Below are 21,117 nucleotides of genomic sequence, written 5' to 3'. Positions count from 1 at the left end.
AGCATAGGCAGGGTCACCTGGGCTAAGACGCGAGTACTGCCGTGTGCTCGGCACCAGACAAAGGCTATTTTCTGGGTGTGATTTATTGTAGCAACAGGCCTTGGCAACAGCTTAAGTCCATAGTGATGGTGAAGTGGCCACGTAGTTTCTGTACAAAACAGGAGGCAGAACCGCCTATTCTGCTTCCAAACAGGCACTTGTCACACCATGGGATGCAGCACTTCCAGCAGGGCAATTGTTGAGGAGCCATCATCCAAGGGTCCACATCACAGCACAGAAGCCAACAAGCAGGTAATACCTTGATAAGCATTCTCCACTTCTGCCAACAGGGAGAAGTTCTAAAGTCAGCATGACAGGGTTTCATTTCTTTTAGAGGAGAGATCACTGGAAAATGACAGTGATCACACCAGCATTTAATCGCACTCTTGTCATGTCTGGTTTGTCGTTTTGCAACGCAGTACTCACATGACGTCGTCGCTGTCCTACACTCATCTCGCCTCTTCTGCCTTGTTTTCCATCTTATTTTGGAGTGGGGAAAGTCTGGTTTATTTCCTCCATGCGAGATTAAAGCGTCAACCCGCCCTGTGTCATTCCGTCCACACACAATGTCCTTTGTTGGGGGCGTGAGCTTTGAAGGGAGGTCTTGGTGATGAAAGAGGAGGGCGGGGCTGTTCTCCAGCATGCGAATGGAACCCTGCTGCCCAATTGGACCTGGAAGGCTGGATGGATTTATGGGTTGGGATGGGAACGAAAGTATTTCCAGCTCCAAGCATCCTTTGGCCCTAGAAAGCAAGGTGGCTCTTCCTAGCCAGAGGGGCAGGAGCAACCGAGTGTGTTATGTTCCTCCCCCCGCCCTTTTATCCCCCTCTACCCACCCCTGGCAGATGGCTCTAAAATGCTTCTGATTTCTTTCAGCCAAAACTATTAGGCTAAACATAGTAAAGGAAATGAATCAATGATTTTGTCTAACCAGGCTCAATCTTCTGGCAATAAAAGACAAGCACTGATCTCCTATGCTTGGGGTGGTGGGGAGAGAAGAGACTGCTCTGAACAAATGCATTTGCGGAGATGCGAGGAGGCACAAGATGCAAGGAGGCACTGGTGCCCGTGCCCATGCAGTGCCTCCTCCAAAGAAAAGGAGAAAAACAAACATGCACGGGGCTCCTCCTCACATGCAACCCCCCGCCCTTGCTCCTTTGCAAAGGAGTGCAAATGCAGGTGTTTGGGGGCTCGTGACACCATGCGCCGTCAAGATGAGCCCCTGATTCATTTGACAGGGGGCTTGTGGGGAGAGAGAGAGAGGGAGGCAATTCCTAGTAGAGGTTTATGTCCTGCTTTGATTTCCTTTTGATGTGTTTCCCAAGTGAGGCAGAGGGGAGGGGCAATGGCCCAATGAACTGGAGGGGGAAGGAGAAAGGGCAGGGTGGGGCAGGGTGGAGTGGAGTGGGAGAGTGAAAAAGTAATGAGATGAAATAGTGCAATAATGCATGCACATGAAAAGTGACCAGCACCTGCTGCGCTAATGAAACGGAGGTCAAAATCACGGGTGCATATCGGGGGGGGGGGGGAAGTAGGTGTGTCTTTGTCATGTATGCCTTATTTACACACATACCAGTAGGGCACAGGCGGGCACCACCTGGCCCACAGGCCGAATGCGGATCCGATGGCTGTTTTTGCAAACTGCTGCCACTACACCGAAAGAAAGTGGTAATTTTACAAGAAAACGAAGTGTGCAGAATCATGCTCCCGGAAGTGGGAATGTTGGCGTCAGCAGCAGCATTTTCAGCAGAGGGGGCTGCTCCTGGTGAGTTCCAAAGACGGGAACCCCAAAAGGTTGTTCATTCCTGTAGCAGACATTAGTGGAAACCAAAAGATATCTACAGCAGACAGCAAACCCCCCTCTTGCATCAAATTTGCCAAAGCAACAACATGCACTTGTGCGGACAAAAACTCAAATCTCTCTATCATCCAGTCTGTGTCCAAAGTCAGACAAGTATTGCTTCTAGTTTCATTCTGTCCTTTCCCCTAACTTAGGGTGACCATATGAAAAGGACAGGGCTCCTGTATCTTTAACAGTTGAATAGAAAAGGGAATTTCAGCAGGTGTTATTTATATGCATGGAACCCTGCCCTCTTTTGCACCTGGTCACTCTAGCATAGCTCCTGCAGCTTTAACTGTTGTGATGAAGAGGGAATTTCACCATGTGCTGTATGCACGCAAATGACACCTGTTGAAATTCCCTTTTCTATGCAACTGTTAAAGATACAGGAGCCCTGTCCTCTTTTTCATATGGTCACCCTGCTCCAACAGTAATGGATTGCACATGCCCAAAGGAGGGTATTTTTACTCGAGGCATTTATTGTACGCTTGTGATTGTTCACTCACAAACATTTGCAGGTCTTTTTCATGACATCATCAACCTCCAGTGCCTGTCTCATTGTTTTTTAAGTTTATTCCACCATTTTAAAAATTGTCAAAAATACAGTAACAACAACAAAAACGCTATCAAAGAGGTGGTGTAATTTAAGGATCGTGCCTTATTTTAGAAATCTTGCAGCACCATTATACTGGCTGTATAAATGAAACATATGGAACATTATGCAATACACCCACAAAGGAACCAGGAAAAACAAGGGTGGGGAGGAAGCACGTGTATTGTACCTGTATCTTTAACAGTTCCACAAAGACTCTGGAAGATGAAGCTCCAGTAAAGCTGCGGGATTTTTCCTGAATGCAGAGAAGACCGGAGATTCCAGGCTGTTATAGCCCTTTTGTTAGAATGAACTGGTTCATTGCACATATGTAGTTAGCCATAGCATTGACAGGGCCGGCGCCAGACTATATTGCGCCCCAGGCAGGCGCGTTCTAAAGCCACCACCCCCGCTCGCTTGCTCGCTCACTTACCCCCCCTCACTCACCTGCCCAACCGCTCGCTCGCTCACTCACTGCTCCCCCCGCCCACTTGCCCGCCCACTCCCGGGTTTGAAGCCAGGATGCTGGGGTTGGGGGCGGGGCAGAGGCTTTGAAGCGGCGCGCCTGGGTCGCGGAGCCGGAGCACGTCGTGGGTGAGAGCTGAGCCGGGCCGGGGCAAGGCGCTGTGGCGGCGGCGCAGGGTGGGGACAACAATGCTGCAGGCCGGCCCACCGACCCCCTCACAGCCGCCGCCGCCTCCGGGATGGGAGGAGCCGCCGCCGCCACCGCCACTGCTGAGGGGCCGCCGAGGCCGCCCCCCGCCCGGCTGCAGTCAGCTGGTTAAAAAAAGAAAAAAATGAAGCGGCGTGCCTAGTACTGAAGCCTCTGCCTCCAACCCCAGCATCCTTGCTTCGAAGGAGCCAGGACGCTGGGGTTGGGCGGAGGCTGGGGTGGCGGCTTTGGAACAGCACACCCGGAAGCCGCTCTAGGAGAGCAGCTTCTGGGTACGCTGTTCGGCGCCGTTTGCTTGGCGCTCTAGGCGGCCGCCTGAGTTGCCTCTATGGCAGCACCGGGCCTGAGCATTGAATACACTAATACTGAACAGGTAAGACCAGTCTCACTATGGCCCCAACTGTGGAAATAGTTTTGCTTTTCCTTTGCTGTTAAAGACTGGAGGAAAGATCCTTTATCATCTCACTAAGGGGTCCAATGTCCTTTAACTGAATGAGTCAAGATCCTACTATAATCCTACATCTGGCATAAGAACATAAAAAGTGCCATGTTGGATCAGACCAAGGGTCCATCTAGTCCAGCACTCTGTTCACACAGTGGCCAACCAGCCATTGGCCAGGGACCAACAAGGCAGGACATGGTGCAACAGCACCCTCCCACCCATGTTCCCCAGCAACTGGTGCACACAGACTTACTGCCTCGAATACTGGAGATAGCACACAACTGTCAGGGCTAGTAGACATTGATAGCCTTTGCCTCCAGGAATTTATCCAACCCCCTTTTGAAGCCATCCAGATTGGTGGCCATCACTACATCTTGTGGTACTGAGTTCCATAATTTAAATATGCATTGTGTAAAGAAGTACTTCCTTTTATTTGTCCTGGATCTCCCACCAATCAGTTTCATGGGATGACCCCGGGTTCTAGTATTTTGAGAGAGGAAGAAAAATGTCTCCCTATCCACATTCTCCATACCATGCATAATTTTGTACACCACTATCATGTCTCCCCTTAGCCTCCTTTTTTCCAAGCTAAACAATCCCAGATTTCAAAAGCCAGGATGGACAAGGATCTAAAGGGCAAGTAGTAGGCCTCAGTCCTCCAAACAGTTTGTCCACATCTTCAGGTTGCACAAGCTGAAAGGTATCCATAACATGACAAGATGGTGCACCAGCCCTGTCCATATTGGACTCTGGCAAAACAATGACATCCAAGTCGGCATGAATACGAGCGATTTTATCTGAAAAGTGTCCCGCAAATTGTTCACAGTGGGCCTTTGAGTGTTCAGGTTGTTGTCAATACTGGGGGATACTGGGTTGAAGTGGATTTAACCAGTACGACTGATTTGCAGCACCTATGCCAAAAATGTATAGAACTCAAAGGTAGTTGCCTGGCACCACTGTGAAGAGAGGAAAACGTTCTTAGTTAACTTAGCAAAATTGATTCTGGAGAAATACCAAATTAAGCTGTAATCTTGATCATGGTTATCACCATGTATTGGACATGGTGGTCCCTCCTTGTGTCCTCCCTCATCTTTTCCCCTGCTGTCTTTTCTGATCCCCACCATAAATAACACACTTTATTTTGCATATTTGTACAATCCTCTGCAAGATTTTTTTTTAAAGTAACAGCACAACAATAGTAAGTTTAGAATGGTAGCTAATGCAAGGAAAAACTATGCTGACAGGCAAGGAAATGAAATCGTATTAACAGGACCTGGGTTAGCTTTTTGGTACTGGAGAATTCACTGCTGTGCTAACCCTGAGTCTGCTTAACAGTAATATATGGGCAGATACAAAGCACTGCTGTTCAATATTACGCAAATTTGTGATACAATGTAAACAAACCAAGGGTGACCAGATGCCAAGGATGACAGAACTAGGGGTCTCCATGAAGCAATCGGTTTACAACATCCTTGACTGCCTTTCCCTCCCTCTGTGGCAGACTTCAGGAGAATAGAACAGACTTGCACAATTGAGCAAAGAACGTCAACAAACTGCAATTTTTTTTAACAAAATATATATGGTAGAAATTGTGTACACATAAATGCTAGTGTCATTTAATTTATTTTGTAGGCGAAAAAAGAAGCATCTCTTGGAACACGTGGCGTTATTTCTGAACGTGGGTCAGGAATTGAAGATGATGCCCATGAAGGAAGATTGCCAGAAGACTGTACAGAACAGTTACCATCTGCTAAAGAAGAAAATAATGAACAAAATATAGGTGTGGATTATAACAAGTCTTGTGTTACAAAAGCAGTTTTTTGTGTTTGGTAGCAGGAAGAGAAAGAAAATGTTTCTCTAGCTGTCTCAGAGATTGTCTCCTTTTCTTCTTGTCATTTATCTCTGTTTTTTCATGTTCTTTGCACACTTACAGTCCAAATGTGCAAGAATCATGGATGTCCATTAATGAGCACTTGAAAAGGGATGGTGGGGAGACACACTCTTCGGTAGATCTACGTGTGGCTAACCACCCCACCTGACCACTTGAAATGGTTAGAGTGCCTAGCTGTCACTTTTCTTGTGCTGAGCTGTTGCATGCATGAACTGCAAAGCACAGAAAAGATATGCACTGGAATGCACAGGAATAATGAGAAGAAGCAAACATAAACAACTCAAGGAGTAGTGATGTGGACCCAGCCCAATACTGGTAGATTATATGCACATGGGAAAGTGAATGAAATCCATTGGCCACAAAAGTCTTTGTTTTAGATTGCACACCAAGATTTCAAATCCTTCTTTCAATACGCCATTGCAAGTTCAGCTGCTAAAGTGGTTTGTGGCTCACTATGAAAGGTCTTTACACTGTTGACCTAGTAGCTTCCCTGTTGAGGTTTGCAGCTTTTGATACAGATTCTTTGAAACCATGCAGCTTCTGAGTTATGTGGAAGATTCTTGAAGGTGTTTTGTAAAGGAAGCTAAACTTGAATATCCATAACTTGAAATACGCAGCATGCTGAATGCTTTCCTTCTTAAATGAGGGTTTGTGTCATGGCATAAATCTTTGGGATGTTTTGCTGCACAAACCACCCTGACCAGAATGGGAGCCAGCTGTGGCTTAGGGTATGCTTTTACACCAGGGAAATGGAGACCGATTATAGTTATAGAAGATAAATTGTCGGATAATACCATAATTGTTATATGGTAGGGTGACCATATAACCGAATTTGCCCGGGTTTTTGATGGCAAGTCCGGGAGGGGGGAGGGGAAATCCGGATTTTTTTCCAAAGAGCAGCTCTAATGGGAATTAACACAAATGCTTATAACTCCGTCATTTTTTAAGATAAAGACATGAAATTTGGCACAATGGTAGCTCTTAGGAAGGGCTTTAGTCATACCAAATTTGAATAAGATCTGTTCATCCTTTGATTTTTTAGGAATTTTTTAAAAATTGAGGTTTTAAAATTATTATTTTTAAAATCGTCATTTTTAAAGATAAAGAGATGAAACTTTGTACCATGATAGGATTTAGGTAGCGCTTTAGCCACACCAAATTTGAAACAGATCTGTTCATCCATTGATTTTTTAGGATTGTCCTTATATCTACATTTAAAGGAAACCCAGTTTAAGATAAGCCATACATAGTATAATGATCTATAGATTGTATACCACTCTACCAAAATTAAATAGAATATACAGGACAAATGTTTTTGGCTGCTTGAAAATGGTGTGATGGATACTAAGGATTTACAGTTATTGGGCGGTATAAAAATGCAATAAATAAATAAATAATGATTGAGTTGCTCTAAAGATTTTAAATATTATAATTAGGAATGTATGAGAATCATCTGGACTTGCCCTGTTCACAACTCCAAATGCAAATAGGAGCAATAATAATAATAATAATTGAAAAATATTTGCACATTCCCAAACTTGTGGTCATGTTTGGAAAATCTGTATTTTTTGAACAATGTGCATTTTGAAGTATGCATTTTTCCAAAGATATGCACTTTCATACTTTAGTCATTGGGGGAAAGTGCACACTTTAAAAAATGCACATAGACATTTGCACTTTTCCTGTTAAATGAACCAAAAAACATTTGACAAATGAACATGGTTCTCTCATTCTTAATTATAATATAGTTACTGAAGTAATAACGAAATTCCAGTTTATAAATGTAGAAGTATGTAAGTATGAGTCTACATAAAATCAAGATGTCAATTCTAATATATATGTAGCTATAAAAAATATTATGCTAGGTATAATTTTAAACACTGTTCCAGATCATAGAAAGTTTTGGAAAGAAGTCTGGAAAACTGTGGCAATGGAAAAACAGATCCCTATTAGAATGCTCAAGAAAGGAAGGGGATTTTTGATTTAATGGTATCTACAGAATATTGGTTAATGGTTGGAATTTAGGATAATGGTTATGCACATAATCATATTTTGAAATCTTTGATGAAAATGGTAAATTAAAAAAATTACTGGAAATTCACAAGAGCTTATATTAATTTCAAGGGTATTTTGCTGGATAATTTCTTGATGGGTTTTGCTCAACCATCATAGTATAAAAATCATCTGTAAACAGAGAACCTGTGTTTGGCTTTCGCATAGATTTAGGATATAGCACACAACCCTTTCCCCTTCTCTCAACAATTCCCCCCTCTTTGCATTTGACACCTTACATGAATTGCCTCAGAGGATTTAAAAATAGCAGTGAACTCAACCTGATTTTTCCTTACTAAGAAATAATATATATCATTTAAAACTTTCCCTTTGTGAAGACGTCAGAGCTGGACTTCCCATGAAACCAGTAAGCTTAACAGAAAGCGAAAGACAGACATCATCTGACATTTTGGAGGAGCTTCGGATGCAAGGAATAATCAAGACCCCTGGTGCAACTTCTAAAAATAGAATAGCAGATGACACCATGGTAAGTAACCTTCAGAATTAACTGCAATATACTTTCAGCTTTGAATTGATGTTTGTTTTTTGTTTTTTGCTGTCAGCTATGGGGTACTCTTACAATGGCTCTTACTTGTGGGACAGGGAATTAATTTTATTTATTTCCTTCAATTTATTTCTAAAGGTCTCTTGCCTCTCTCAATCTGCTTTATGGTTTCTTCATTGCTGGCCTTTAGTCTGTAAGTCTGTCCCAGATCACTTTCATGATATCGCATCTCTCTTTTTTCCAACCCATCTTCAAAACCCACCTTTTCTATGAAGTCTTCGGCACAATCCCTCAGCACCCTTCCCAAACTCAAACTAAGTATAAGTATGTGTAACTGTATTGGCTCTAGAGAAACACAAGTGGGGTTGGTGGAAGCCCCATGTGTGTTTCTGCTCTGGCACTTCCCCTGGCACTTCTCCCAGCCCACCCCCAGAGGATCCCCCGATATTTGTGGGGGGAGACCCTGCTAAATAGGCTGTGGTGCAGGGGCTGAGGGGGCAGTGAGGATCCCCAAAAATCAGGTCAGGGCAACTTTCACAATTGGAGGATATTGGAAACATTTGCCTTTACTACGGTTGATCTTAAACTATGGTTTATTGAAACAAGCCCATTTCTTAAACTATGATTTGAGCCTGGTTTGTTTGAAACAAACCATTGTTAAGATTAACCACAGTGGTCAGGCTCAGATGACACAACAATAAAAAATGGAACTGAAAGCTTCTGACCTTCTCACAGCCATAAGAAGAGAAGGCGAGAGCAAGGGAGAGTGTGTGAGCCCAGGCTAGGCTTGTGTTATCCCGATGCAACCATTGGTAATAGGCTAGCAAAAAATATGACCTAATCTCTGATAGCTCCATGTATGAAAGTAATCTAAACTCACCAAAGTAACAGGCTAGTCCTATTCATAAGTCTTAATATATTCATTAAAAAATATATGAAAATTCAAAATGATCCAATTACAATAAAAATATTCAAAGATATGCTCTATAAATATACACACAAAACACACCATATTTAATTTTTGTCAACCACTCAGTGGCCTTCAGCTATTGGAGGGTATAGAAATGTAATAAATTAATAAATTCTGAAATTACAGTTTAAATTTAAAAATAACAAACACAGATTAGACCAAATTCAAATAGAACTCCTTACCATTAAGAGCACCTGAAATATATTATTCCACCGGTTTCTAGTATATACCAACTTTCTGATACCTATTATCTGATCTGATTTAATATATCTAATTTAATTAGATCCCATTTTATTTAACCATGTAGTTTTTGTAGGTCTTGTTGTTGCACTGCAAATGTAACTTGTGCTGCACATAAGCAAGTTCTTGACAAAATGTAAAAGATACAACATTGGATTGGCCCAAGAGCTTTGCCTTGCTGAAAAGAGTCATTATAAGGTTTTACAACCATTTCCCAGAATGTCACTACCGTTTTGCTATACCACAACAAATGAAAGGTGACCTTTTATTTAGCATGGCAATCGTAGCGTTTCTCATGCCATGCTCTGTATATGTTACGAATTTTTCAGGGAGCTAGATCTCATTGGAACGCCAACATGTAACTATTATCTCATATACTCAATGAAACAATTAAGTTTAATCCTCTAGTGAACAGGAAGGAACAAATGACTTGTGAAATATCAATCAGTACATCCGTTCCACTTCATCATATAGAGATTTTCGCATAGATGTGTCCGTGTTCATTAGAATGCAATCGATTTTTGATGTATGTAAATTTATGTATGTAAGTTCCAATATGTTTAGTGGCTATAGTTAAGTTTGTGTAGAACTGCAGTTGAAATATCACGGTGTAGTTCATTCCCTTCTTCTTAATAGGTTGTCATTTTCAAAGCTTGTAATTTAAATCCTTCACATAAGAATACAAAGTAGAATAGGCCATTCATCTTTAAAATACTGTCTTCCTTTGCAGACAGATATATATATATATATATAAAATTGTATATATCTATTTCTACAGTTGGTACATTTAGGAGGGCCACTACAGAAACCACCAGCCAAACTGGAAAAGCTTGAAAACAAAAAGAAGAAAGAACATAATTTAACAATAGAGAGCACTGAAAACAAGACCACTTTTCTTGAAAATAGAAGAAAGCCACTAATCTGACCCACTTTCCTATAGTGTCTAAATACTTAATAATCAAAAATGTATGTATTATCACAGCAACATATCTTTGAATTAGGGAAGTTTCTATTCCCTTTTTTACTCATCCTTGTTCTTCTCATTGCTGCGCAGAAGATATTTCTAAACAAGTGATTTGCAAGAAATTCCATAGCAAAATACTTGAAAATACTGATATATATATATTTCTTCCTATAAACTAAGTTCAACATTCATTGCACTAATAGACCCATTTAACTGTGATAGAATGATCAAGATCGATTTTAACAATAGTCCTGTTCAGATGTTCTTAATGTGGATGCAATCCATGCATGGAGGGGAGACAGAGGGCGTTGCTAGACGAGGCCTTAGCGCGCTTTGAGACCCGGTTTCCCTGCTGTGCGTCCACATGACGCATAGGGGAATCCGGGCCCAGGCCGCACTGAAGCCTCCTCTAACGCGCCATAAGCGAAGTCACTTATGGCGCGCCTTTTCTGCAGCCCTGGCCTGAGGCTGGGACTGCAGAACGTCTAGCAAGGGCCGTGGCTTTTTGCGGCCGCTGAGCGCTGTGCCCATTGGGCCGGGGAGATCCTGGGAGGGAGATGGAGCACGGGCGACACGGAGGGAGATGGAGCATGGGTGACACGGAGGGAGATGGAGCACGGGCCGGGGGGATCCTGGGAGGGAGATGGAGCACGGGCGACACGGAAGGAGATGGAGCATGGGTGACACGGAGGGAGATGGAGCACATGGCTTACCTTCTCCGGAGTCTTCGGGGCGCACGTGGCCCCTTTAACAACAACAAAAAATGGCCGACGCTGCAGGGCTTCCGCAGTCCCTGCATGTCGGCCGTCTAGGAGGCGGGGCGGCGCGCTAATGTTAGCGCGCCGTCGCCTCGCCTCCCTGCTGGCTTATCCCGGCAGGTCTAGCAAGGCCCAGAATCAGGATGATGGTGGTAGGCCTTTCACAAATTGACTGTTCATCTGTGCATTGAGCATTTGCACATACAAACTGTACGCACACAGGTACTCTCTGTGCAATCTGTACCCTGAAAAAGGCAGGGTGCAAGATTGTATATACAGGGACTAGCACTTGCAACTTGTATGCATGTAAACTGTATCCAAAAAGGAACAATCAGTATGTGGAGGTCAGGATGGGACCTACCACAGCAATCTCTCTACATGTTGATTATACCCATGTTAATAATTTCTACATGGGTCTATTGTATGTGTATGCGCGTCTCCAAAAATGTGTTATGCCTACTCTATCTAAAGAGTCATCTCTTTTCAGACAAGAGAAGAGCAAGTGGAGAAAGAATTGCTGATTGACAAATCTTCACCAATAATCTCCCATGAAACCAGAGCTACAGGGAATGAGATAGACTGGCCAACTTCTGTAGTTAAAAAAGATTCACCATTACAGTCTTTAAATAATTTGAGGACTGGAAGTTGGATGGAGAAGGAAGAAATGGATGATAATGTAAACAGTTTGGAAGATTTTAGTGTGGTGGAGTCAGATTTAACTTATAACACAATAGAAGTAGTATTTTGACCAGCAAAACTGCTTTAAAACATAATCAGTTACAGGAGTTTTAATCTAATTAAATGCTATTGTTTTTTCAAATGTTCACAAAAATGAACATTTGATGGTGTTTTAATTTGGTAAAGTAATTGGTTTCTTTCGGGGACAAATGAGAACATGATGCTATTAGTTCAGCAGGATTGTGTAAATTATTGAAAGTTCAGGGAGAAAACAGAAAACAGGAAGTAGATTTTTTTTTACCCCATTATCAATTTTTCCACTTAACAGCATTACAGAAATTAGGGTCACCATATTTTGGAAACCAAAAAGGAGGACAACATGGTCGGCCCCCAAGGGGGCGTGTCCAACACCAAGGGGGCATGCCCACCCGAACATAGCCTTGGTCACATGTCTGATTTTACAGCACACATTTAAGACAAATTTGTTCTACATAGCATCTTAATGTTAAAATCACAGAAATAAAGAACAAGTGAGAGATTCAATGTATCTGAAATTAACTTCACTCACTCCTACTTTTGTAGGTTTTGCTGTACTTTGAAGCTTTTGCTATGCTTTGTGTGATACAGTCTCCCCTTCCCTCAAATATCTTTTCTGACTGTATCTTCACTCATTGCAAGCTGCTGTTGTTGTTAACAGGGTTTGCTACTGGCTGGCCAGATGGCTGGCTTTTTTAAATTTCATTTTTTTAAAAAAGCTTGTGTATAATTGTCACAAGTTTCTCTACTCTAATATTAGGGTGGGTGTTGTGGCAGTTTACCTAAAGACTGGAGATCCCCTTAATGCCAAGGGCTGAAACTGCTCAATATGCAAAACCCCAAAGAGGAGGTTTGACAACCTGAGTTTGAAGGATATGGCTCCAGCAGTTTTAAAACACAATCATTTTAAAACTTTGAACTTTTTTAAAAAATCCTAAAAAAAAATAATGGATGAACAGATCTGATTTAGCATGGCTAAATTTCTCCTTAAGAGCTATCACGGTGCCAACTTTCAGCCCTTTATCTTTTAAAAATGTCATTTTTAAAAAATAATTTTAAAACCTCAAACTTTTTTTAAAAGTCCTAAAACTCAATGGATAGACAGATCTGTTTCAAACTTGGCATAGCTAAAGTCCTTGTTAAGAGCAATCATGGTGCCAAGTTTCATCTCTTTATCTTTAAAAATATTTTTTTTAAAAAAATTAAATCCTAAAATTTTAAAAAATTCCTAAAAATCAATGGATAAACAGATCTGTTTCAAATTTGGTATGGCTAAAGCTCTACCTAAAAGCTATCATGGTGCCAACTTTCAGCTCTTTATCTTTAAAAATGACAGTTTAAAAATAATAATGTAAAAAACTAAATTTTTAAAAAATCCTAAAAAAATCAATGGATGAACAGATGTTTCTAATTTGTTGTGGCTTAAGCTCTACCTAAATCCTATCATGGTGTGAAGTTTCATCTCTTTATCTTTAAAAATGACGATTTTAAAAATAATAATTTTAAAACCTCAATTTAAAAAAAAATCCTAAAAAATCAATGGATGAACGGATCTGTTTCAAATTTGGTATGATTAAAGCCCTTCCTAAGAGCTACCATCGTGCCAAGTTTTATGACTTTATCTTAAAAAATGACGGAGTTATAAGCATTTTTGTTAATTCCCATTAGAGCTGCCCTTTGAAAAAATCCAGATTTCTCCTCCCCTCCCGGATTTGTCATCAAAAACCTGGGCAAATCCGGTCATATGGTCACCCTAACATAAATGTATCAGAGCTGAGCAGCTGTGAATAACCACAGGGGGAAAGGCAACCTGAAACAACAGCATGGCCTCTCCACCTTCACTGAGGCCTTAGCTAGACATAAGGTTTATCCTGGGATCGTCCCAGGGTCATCCCTGTTCATGTAAATGACACACAGTGGATCCCAGGAGCAGGCAGGGACCACCCCAGGATGACCCTGGGATAAACCTTAGGTCTAGCTAAGGCCCGAGATTCTGATCACATTTGGACATCACAATAACCCATGATGGGTTAATAAGTCTCTTACAGTGGCTTATTTTTTTAAAATCGCCTATGATCCCCCACTACATGAGTGTGCTAATAAGTTGCTGTCAGTAGCTTATTAAGCTACCATGTGGAATTTGACTCCCTCCCTCGGCCCGTCCTGCTGCAGTCCTCCCGCCCCAAGCAGCTGTTTCACCTCTGAAGTGGAGGCTTAGGACAAAACTTCATATATAGCCTCCTCCAGTCAGGAGGCAACTGATCCACCATCAAACCCCTGCATAATCACTCAACACGAGGGAAAATCCTGAGTGACCAAAAAGGGGGAAGTGGCTAGAAAACCTTGGAGGTTTGCAGAATCGGGCCAAAGCTTCATACACAGCCGCCTCTACTCAGGAGGCACCCAATGACTCATCAAAACCTTGCACCCTAACACTGACAGCTGACAAGGAGCAGAGCAGCAACGGGTTTGACCACTCTTGCTCCACAGCTTTCTAGCTGCCCAAAATAAACCACAGTGGTTTAAACAGCCCACTGTGCAGACCATGGGTTATCAGAGTGGGTTATTTTGGTCAAATAAGTCATTGTGGGTAAAAACACATACATACACCAGACAATACAATTGTGGCTGAATTAACTCATTGTGGGTTATTGTGATGGCCAAACCCAGTCAATAACAGAATGAGGAATAATATATCTAAAATTTGCATTTACATTTTCAACTGGTTGAAATCACTGAAATGCCAGTTAATTTTATTGTTTTTCTCTTTAGGATTGTACTGTTTTTATTGTTGTAAGTACCTTTGTTTCCATGAATACTAACTGAAATCTTCTTTTGTATGAAGGTGCAAGGTATAATACTTAAAAATAATAAATATTTTTAATAGAGTATCTTTAGTCTACTCTACTCTAGCCAATGTGTCTTGCATTGCCTAGATCCTGACATTGGATCCAATGTTACTAGCCCCATCACTATCAATAAAGAAGGTGAGGAAAGTGGGGCCAATCTAAAGTAATGCTTTATCCTGGAACGGTAATGTCTGGCTTACATGTGTAACACATGTGTAACCCATTGTCCTATTGCTATTTCTCCCTCAATATGCTTTTTCCAAACTACTTTTATGCCAACCTATTTTAGATGATTGCAGTTTCTGTGCTTTACCAGTCATTTGTGTTCTAATGCAGTGGTATTATAACTCTTACTGGTGAGAGTAGCTGTAAAACCTGTTTCTCCAAATTCCCCATTCCTTCCCCACCCCCCAATCTTTTTCCTCCTCTTCCCCTTCTCAGACTCTTTCCTTTCGTGGATTTTGATTGGATTTTGGGGCAGAAAATCTGTAAATGTTTTTGCATATGTTTTGAGGCTCCTTTTCACGATGCACCTAGAGAGCTAAGCAGCTGTGAATAACCACAAGGAAAAAAAGCAACTTGAAACAGCAGCATGACCTCCCCACCTTCTTCCCTCCATGTCTTTCTCCTCAATTTTCTTTACATGGATTTTGATGGGATTTGCAGACATAAACTGTCTCACTTTTCTAAAGGGTATTTTTTCACGGTGAATCTTCAGAGCTGCGCAGCTGTACATGCAGTTTTGGTTTGCTTTTTAAATTGGCAGGTAATTCCCAGTGCAGGTAATATTTTAGAACAGAAAATTGCTGGCTTTCTCTTTCACTAAATATAGAGGGGGAAGTGCCCCCATAACTTATTTATTATTTTGTTTTAGCCAAAGCTCTCTGGGTGGTTCACAACAGTTAAAACCATGAAATACAACAAGATAAAAACAATATATATATATATATATATATATATATATATATATATAGTTTAAAAATACAATGTAAAGCCAAAAATAAAAACCAGCAGCACCATAAAGATCTGTAAATACAATAACAGTCTTTAAAACAGGCAAACCTTTATCAACATAAAGTTTATTATCAACATAATCAGCATTACTTCATGCCCATTTATGGCTACATTAATAGGAGATGCCTAACAGCTGATAGTTCCCAGATCAACACTATACATGCATGTTCCAGAATTCAACATGAAAACAGATGAGACAGAAGCACCAATCCAGCAAAAGCAATGTACATGAAGAAACAGGCTTCTGCACATATACTGCCCTTCTTGATGCAGTTTTGCTTGGACAAGAGTGGGAGTTGGGGAAATCTGCACCCAGGACCCAGTGCTGTGCATCCTCCAGGCAGTGCCAGGCAGATGGTTGGTGCTGTCAGCAGGGTCATGTCCAGCCATAGTTTGGTGAATTGTGGGATTTCCTCCTTCCCTTTCAACAGGTGAAAACAGACAGGTAGGAGTGATCCACTGCCTGAAGCATCTGCTTTACACCATGGATATTAACTGAAATGAATGTATGTTCAACCCATGTGATGTCCGAAGAATAATTCCAGGATTGTGTATATCTAAGACAGCTTTCCCCAACCTGGTTCCCTCCAGATGTGTTGGATTACAACCCTAGGACTCATAATAAAGAGACCAAAATGCTTTTCATCAATAAAATTGTTTATAGCATCCTGAGACTATTCTGTCCTTTTGTGATCACCTTGGATGCTCAACGACCTTGCACCTTTATGACCACAATGTCCAGCATCCCCTATCCAGCATGGCTAGTTGAGGGATGCTAGGAGTTGTAGTCCAACACATCTGGAGGGAATCAGGTTGGGAAATGCTGATGTCAACGGTATTATGAAATTTATTTTGAAACTCTTCAATACTTCCAATATCAATCTAAATTAATCAGTGTGTGGAAGCATGAGAACAAAAGAGAGCCATGGTATTTCACATCTTGCGCGTGCATTCTGGGATCATAAGGGCGTGGGGGTGGAGGGAGAGGAAACAAAAGTGATTCAGTGTAGGAGGGGGAAATAGTAAATGTTCATGCATGCAGTTAATTTCTAAGAACAGTAGATGGCGCATTGGTGAACATCAGCATCAAAAAGCTTATACTCAGTCAAAACTGGGGCACCACAGATATCAGGGAGCTGGACAGACATCGTTCTGTTCAACATGCCATTCTCACATAGTGATGTCATGAAGTCAACATTATAAAATAATACTGTGCCCAAAAGATCTTTGGTGGGGGTCTTTCATCCCCGATTCCTCACACTTGGGTCTTTAACTCCTTCCCCAACAATTAATATGTCTCACTTATTGACACTTATTTAAACCTCCTGTCTGTATCTCTGCAACAAAATATCAATGGATCCTGAAAAGACCCAGATAGGTGGTTGTGCTGCTCAGATTTCTTCTTTATACCTCTGTGCTTAAAAGCTCAGCTGAAGAGAATTTCTTGTTCTTTCAGGCTGGGCAAAAAAGATCACAGATACAGCCATTTTTTATGTGTATTATTTATGTGTATTACCAATGTGACATTATGCATTTATTTTAAATTTTCTAAAACATAACTTTCATCCATAGGGAGTCCTGGCAGTGTACATGGCTTTAAAATCCAATATGGTAATATAACAACAATTAAAAGAGTAAACATCAATACAATAAGATAGAGAGGTATAAAAGTATTCAACCAGCAAAGAACAACAACAACAAGAAAAGCAACAACAGAATCAGTTTAAAATGCCTGGGAAAATAAAAAGGCTTTGACCCAGCTGAAAGTAATAGTGCTGGTGCCAGTCGTACTTCCCTTGGAAAGACAGTCCAGATTTGAAGTGCCACCACAGAGAAGGCCCTGTCTTTTGCAAATGCATAATGCATTTCTAATGATGGAACACCTCTGATGATCCCGGGGATGTCCATACATGGGGAAAGCCCTGTGGTGGCTGCAGTTCTGAACTGCTTCAGTTATACAATGCAGGTGCAGCTTCGCAGCCACCACAGGGCTTTCCTGCAAAGCTGCAGATTGGGAAAGTTGGGGACTTACCCCGACTTTTTCAATTGGAGTGACATCAGTATGGTTGTTCCGCCATCTGACATCGCTCCAGGGCCAATTCAGGTTTGGTGCCTGGTGGTCGCCTTCCACCAGGAAGAGAACGGGGGTGGCTCTAGTACCCAGATGGCCACCCGGAAACCCCACACTCCCTCCTCAGCATCGGGATTACCCAATGCCACCCAGCGTTGCAGAAGGAAACTGCAGAGTTTTGGAGGGAGGTGGCACCAACCCAGCACCATGAAGACAGCCCCTTCGATGCATAGACAGGATGGTATGGGAAGAGATGCTCCTTCTACTATGTGGGTCCCCAGCCATTTAAGACTTTAAAAGTAAACACCAGCACGTTGAATTGGGCTCAGCAGCAAACAGGGAACCAGTGAAATTCCTTCAGAATTGGTGTAACCCTTCCCTACATGAAGGACGTATGGTTACAAAACTACCACTTGTGTTCTTAGAATTTTCACACAGGTTGTTAAATTCTGTACATCTCAGCTCTAGGCAAGGAAATCCAAAGCAACTTTATTTTTATTTTTTTCCTAAGGCTGGTATGTAGAGAGGGATCCTTGGCAACAGAGGTCAGAAACTCCACACGCCTCAGCCCCCTGGATGAATCCAGGAAGGCTCACAGGCTGGATGTGCAATCTCTATGAGGCAGATTAGGTAGGTGACCATATGGAAAGGAGGACAGGACTCCTGTATCTTTAACAGTTGTCTAGAAAAGGGAATTTCAGCAGGTGTCATCTGTATGCATGCAGCACCTGGTGAAATTCCCTCTTCATCACAACAGTTAAAGCTGCCGGAGCCCTGGCCTCTTTTGTATCTGGTCACTCTAGATGTACTCCTGTAGCTTTAATTGTTGTGATGAGGAGGGAATTTCATCAGGTGCTGCATGCATACAAATGACACCAGCCAAAATTCCATTTTCAGTACAACTGTTAAAGATACAGGAGCCCTGTCCTCTTTTCCATATAGTATTCACCCTAACCAGACTAGGTTGTGCCAGGAGGTTCAGACTGACTGGTGGAAGCTATCAGCATTTAAAAAAAAATTGTAAAGAATGAGTCCACCAACAGGAAATCATCCCTCCTCCCAGATCCACAACAACAGTATCCATAAATAAAACACTTGTATAATTACCCAGTGGTCTATCCATTCATAGAGGCTATGGAAGAGCTGGGGTCGGTGGGTGGGTTTGACATACTTTTACAATGAGATGTGCCAGCCCAACACCATGTTATATACTAGGGTTATATACAATTGCATAGAAAAGGGAATTTCAGCAGGTGTCATTTGTATATATGGAGAACCTGGTGAAATTCCCTCTTCATCATAACAGTTAAAGCTGCAGGAGCTATATTAGAGTGACCACATTTAAAAGAGGACAGGGCACCTGCAGCTTTAACTGTGGTGATGAAGAAGAAATTTCACCAGGTTCTCCATATATACAAATGACACCTGCTGAAATTCCCTTTTCAATACAACTGTTAAAGATACAGGAGCCCTGTCCTCCTTTTTATACGTATGGTCACCCTATATATACTACTTTACAAATAGAAACATACTAAACAGAGAGCATTGGAACTAAGAAACAAAGGTAGATGTCTTACCATTACACTGCATTAGGAAACAGCTACTGGGAAAGAATTTTCTTTTGCTTAATGCTGTTATGATATCTGTATAGTCATGACAGCAAGGTTCTGCTTGAATTGTGTGGTAGTATTTTTAGAGCATTGTCACAGTAGCCAAGACATCTCTTGCATATTGTGCATTGCATTTGGCAAATAAGAACATAGCTCCCACAATCCATGCATTTGAATTCTGCATGAATTCCAAAATATGGCCGCCCAGCTTGCCTTAAAATAGACATAAGGGGAATGTCTAAAATGGCCTGCATTCCTGTCAACAAGTGATAATCAAGGAACTTTGTGATGTTAAAAGCTCAGCCAGAACACTGGTCTAGAAAGAAAGACATCATATTGCCTTATCTTCTGTGAATAGCTGAGTAATTCTACACATGTGTATTCAGAAGTACTTCCAATGAATTAAATGGCACTTATGGCTAGGTAATTAGGTATAGGATTGTAGCCCAAGGGTGCATCTACACCTTCCTTAACAGTAACCATATTTTGCAACTTTTTGGTGTAATGGTAGGTGTAATGAATATTATACATTATATAATTACTGACAGGAGCCCCAAACTAGAAGTTATGTTTGTCTGTATTCTTTGGGGGAATCTGTCTGTATTCTTTGGGGGAATTACATCCAAATGACTTTGCCATTTTAAGGAAATTAAGTGGGGGGGGGGGTTAATCTGGATATTCCTTAAACTCAGTAGATTTCCTTGTGCTAAGGAATAAAGAAGTGAAGCAGATGGGATTAATTCACACTTCCTTTGTCTAACAAGTAATAAGCAATGCTTCCCATAAAGTGTGAAAAAGTTAACACACTTTTATTTATTTTCTTTTTATACTTTGGCTGTTTTATTTGGAGTAATCATTGTTTAATTTTATGTTTTTAAACAATTTATTGTTAAGCACCCAGATGAGGTTAGTTGGTAGACAATATACATCCAGTGCTAATAATATACATATAAATTTTAAATAGAAACATTCTAAGAATTTCACCAGTCAAAAGGGGAATTTAGACCCATGAAATTAAAAATGCAGTTTATTAAATGAAACTCAGCCTTAAGGAACCAAATCTGTAAACATCAGTATGTCCTCAGCTTAAAACAGCCTTCCTCAACCTGGGGCGCTCCAGATGTGTTGGACTGCATCTCCCAGAATGCCCCAGCTGGCTGGGGCATTCTGGGAGTTGTAGTCCAACACTTCTGGAGCGCCCCAGGTTGAGGAAGGCTGGCTTAAAACAACAACTACCCCCTTCTCGGAATCGTTGTTCAAAATCATTATTCAGCCATTTTGTTGAATTCTGAATTGCTCCTCAAAATTTAGAGCAAGTAGTGCAGTTTTGGAGTTGGGATGAAAGATAAATGTAGGCTGAGCAGAAAGGTGCTGCACTATATAGCAGGTGAAAAACATCTGAGGAAGTTCAGCTACCTGATCGTTTAGTGTAGCGTCTTGTAGTCACTTTTAATCTGCTGGAGGTGCAGCAGGTTGAGTTTATATTAAGTACATTAAAATACACACTCAGACGCACAATACCTAATCCTGAAGAGAGGGAAAGGGGGCAGTCTGACATAACATTTTCCAACAGCTGCCATAACAACATGCCCACTGCCAGACAACTGCAGAATGCTAGAGGCAGGCCTGCACAATTCCAGCTCCAAGTCTAGCTACCGTTGTGTATGAAATATCAAGCATAAGCCTTTGCTGTCTTCTCTCCGCCACCACACCAGGCCAAGCTGCAGCCTGCAACATGTCCTTTTCTGGCTCTGTCCAAATACAAGAATGCTTCGGAATGTTATTAGGAGCATTCTGCTGGCTTAAGGGATGCTCCTGAGCCTCCAAGAGCTTCGTGGCAGAAAAAGGAACAGCAAGTGTTGCCTTTCCCAATTACAGCGGCTTGGTGATAGA

The 21,117-nt window shown here is 41.6% G+C and overlaps 1 long non-coding RNA gene across 1 annotated transcript; it reads left to right on the top strand.

The window, feature by feature from the left end:
* Positions 1–205: 205 nt before the first annotated feature.
* LOC134401065 (uncharacterized) lies at positions 206–10,221 on the top strand. Its single transcript, XR_010025636.1, has 4 exons — positions 206–291; positions 5,219–5,366; positions 7,868–8,016; positions 10,023–10,221. It is a non-coding gene; the product is annotated as an uncharacterized LOC134401065 (long non-coding RNA).
* The last annotated feature ends 10,896 nt before the right edge of the window (positions 10,222–21,117 follow it).

This window comes from Elgaria multicarinata, chromosome 7 (assembly GCF_023053635.1).
Source record: "Elgaria multicarinata webbii isolate HBS135686 ecotype San Diego chromosome 7, rElgMul1.1.pri, whole genome shotgun sequence".
NCBI classification, from domain to species: Eukaryota; Metazoa; Chordata; class Lepidosauria; order Squamata; family Anguidae; genus Elgaria; species Elgaria multicarinata.
The sequence above is the reverse complement of the archived record's forward strand: the minus strand, read 5'-3'. Positions and strand labels throughout refer to the sequence as shown.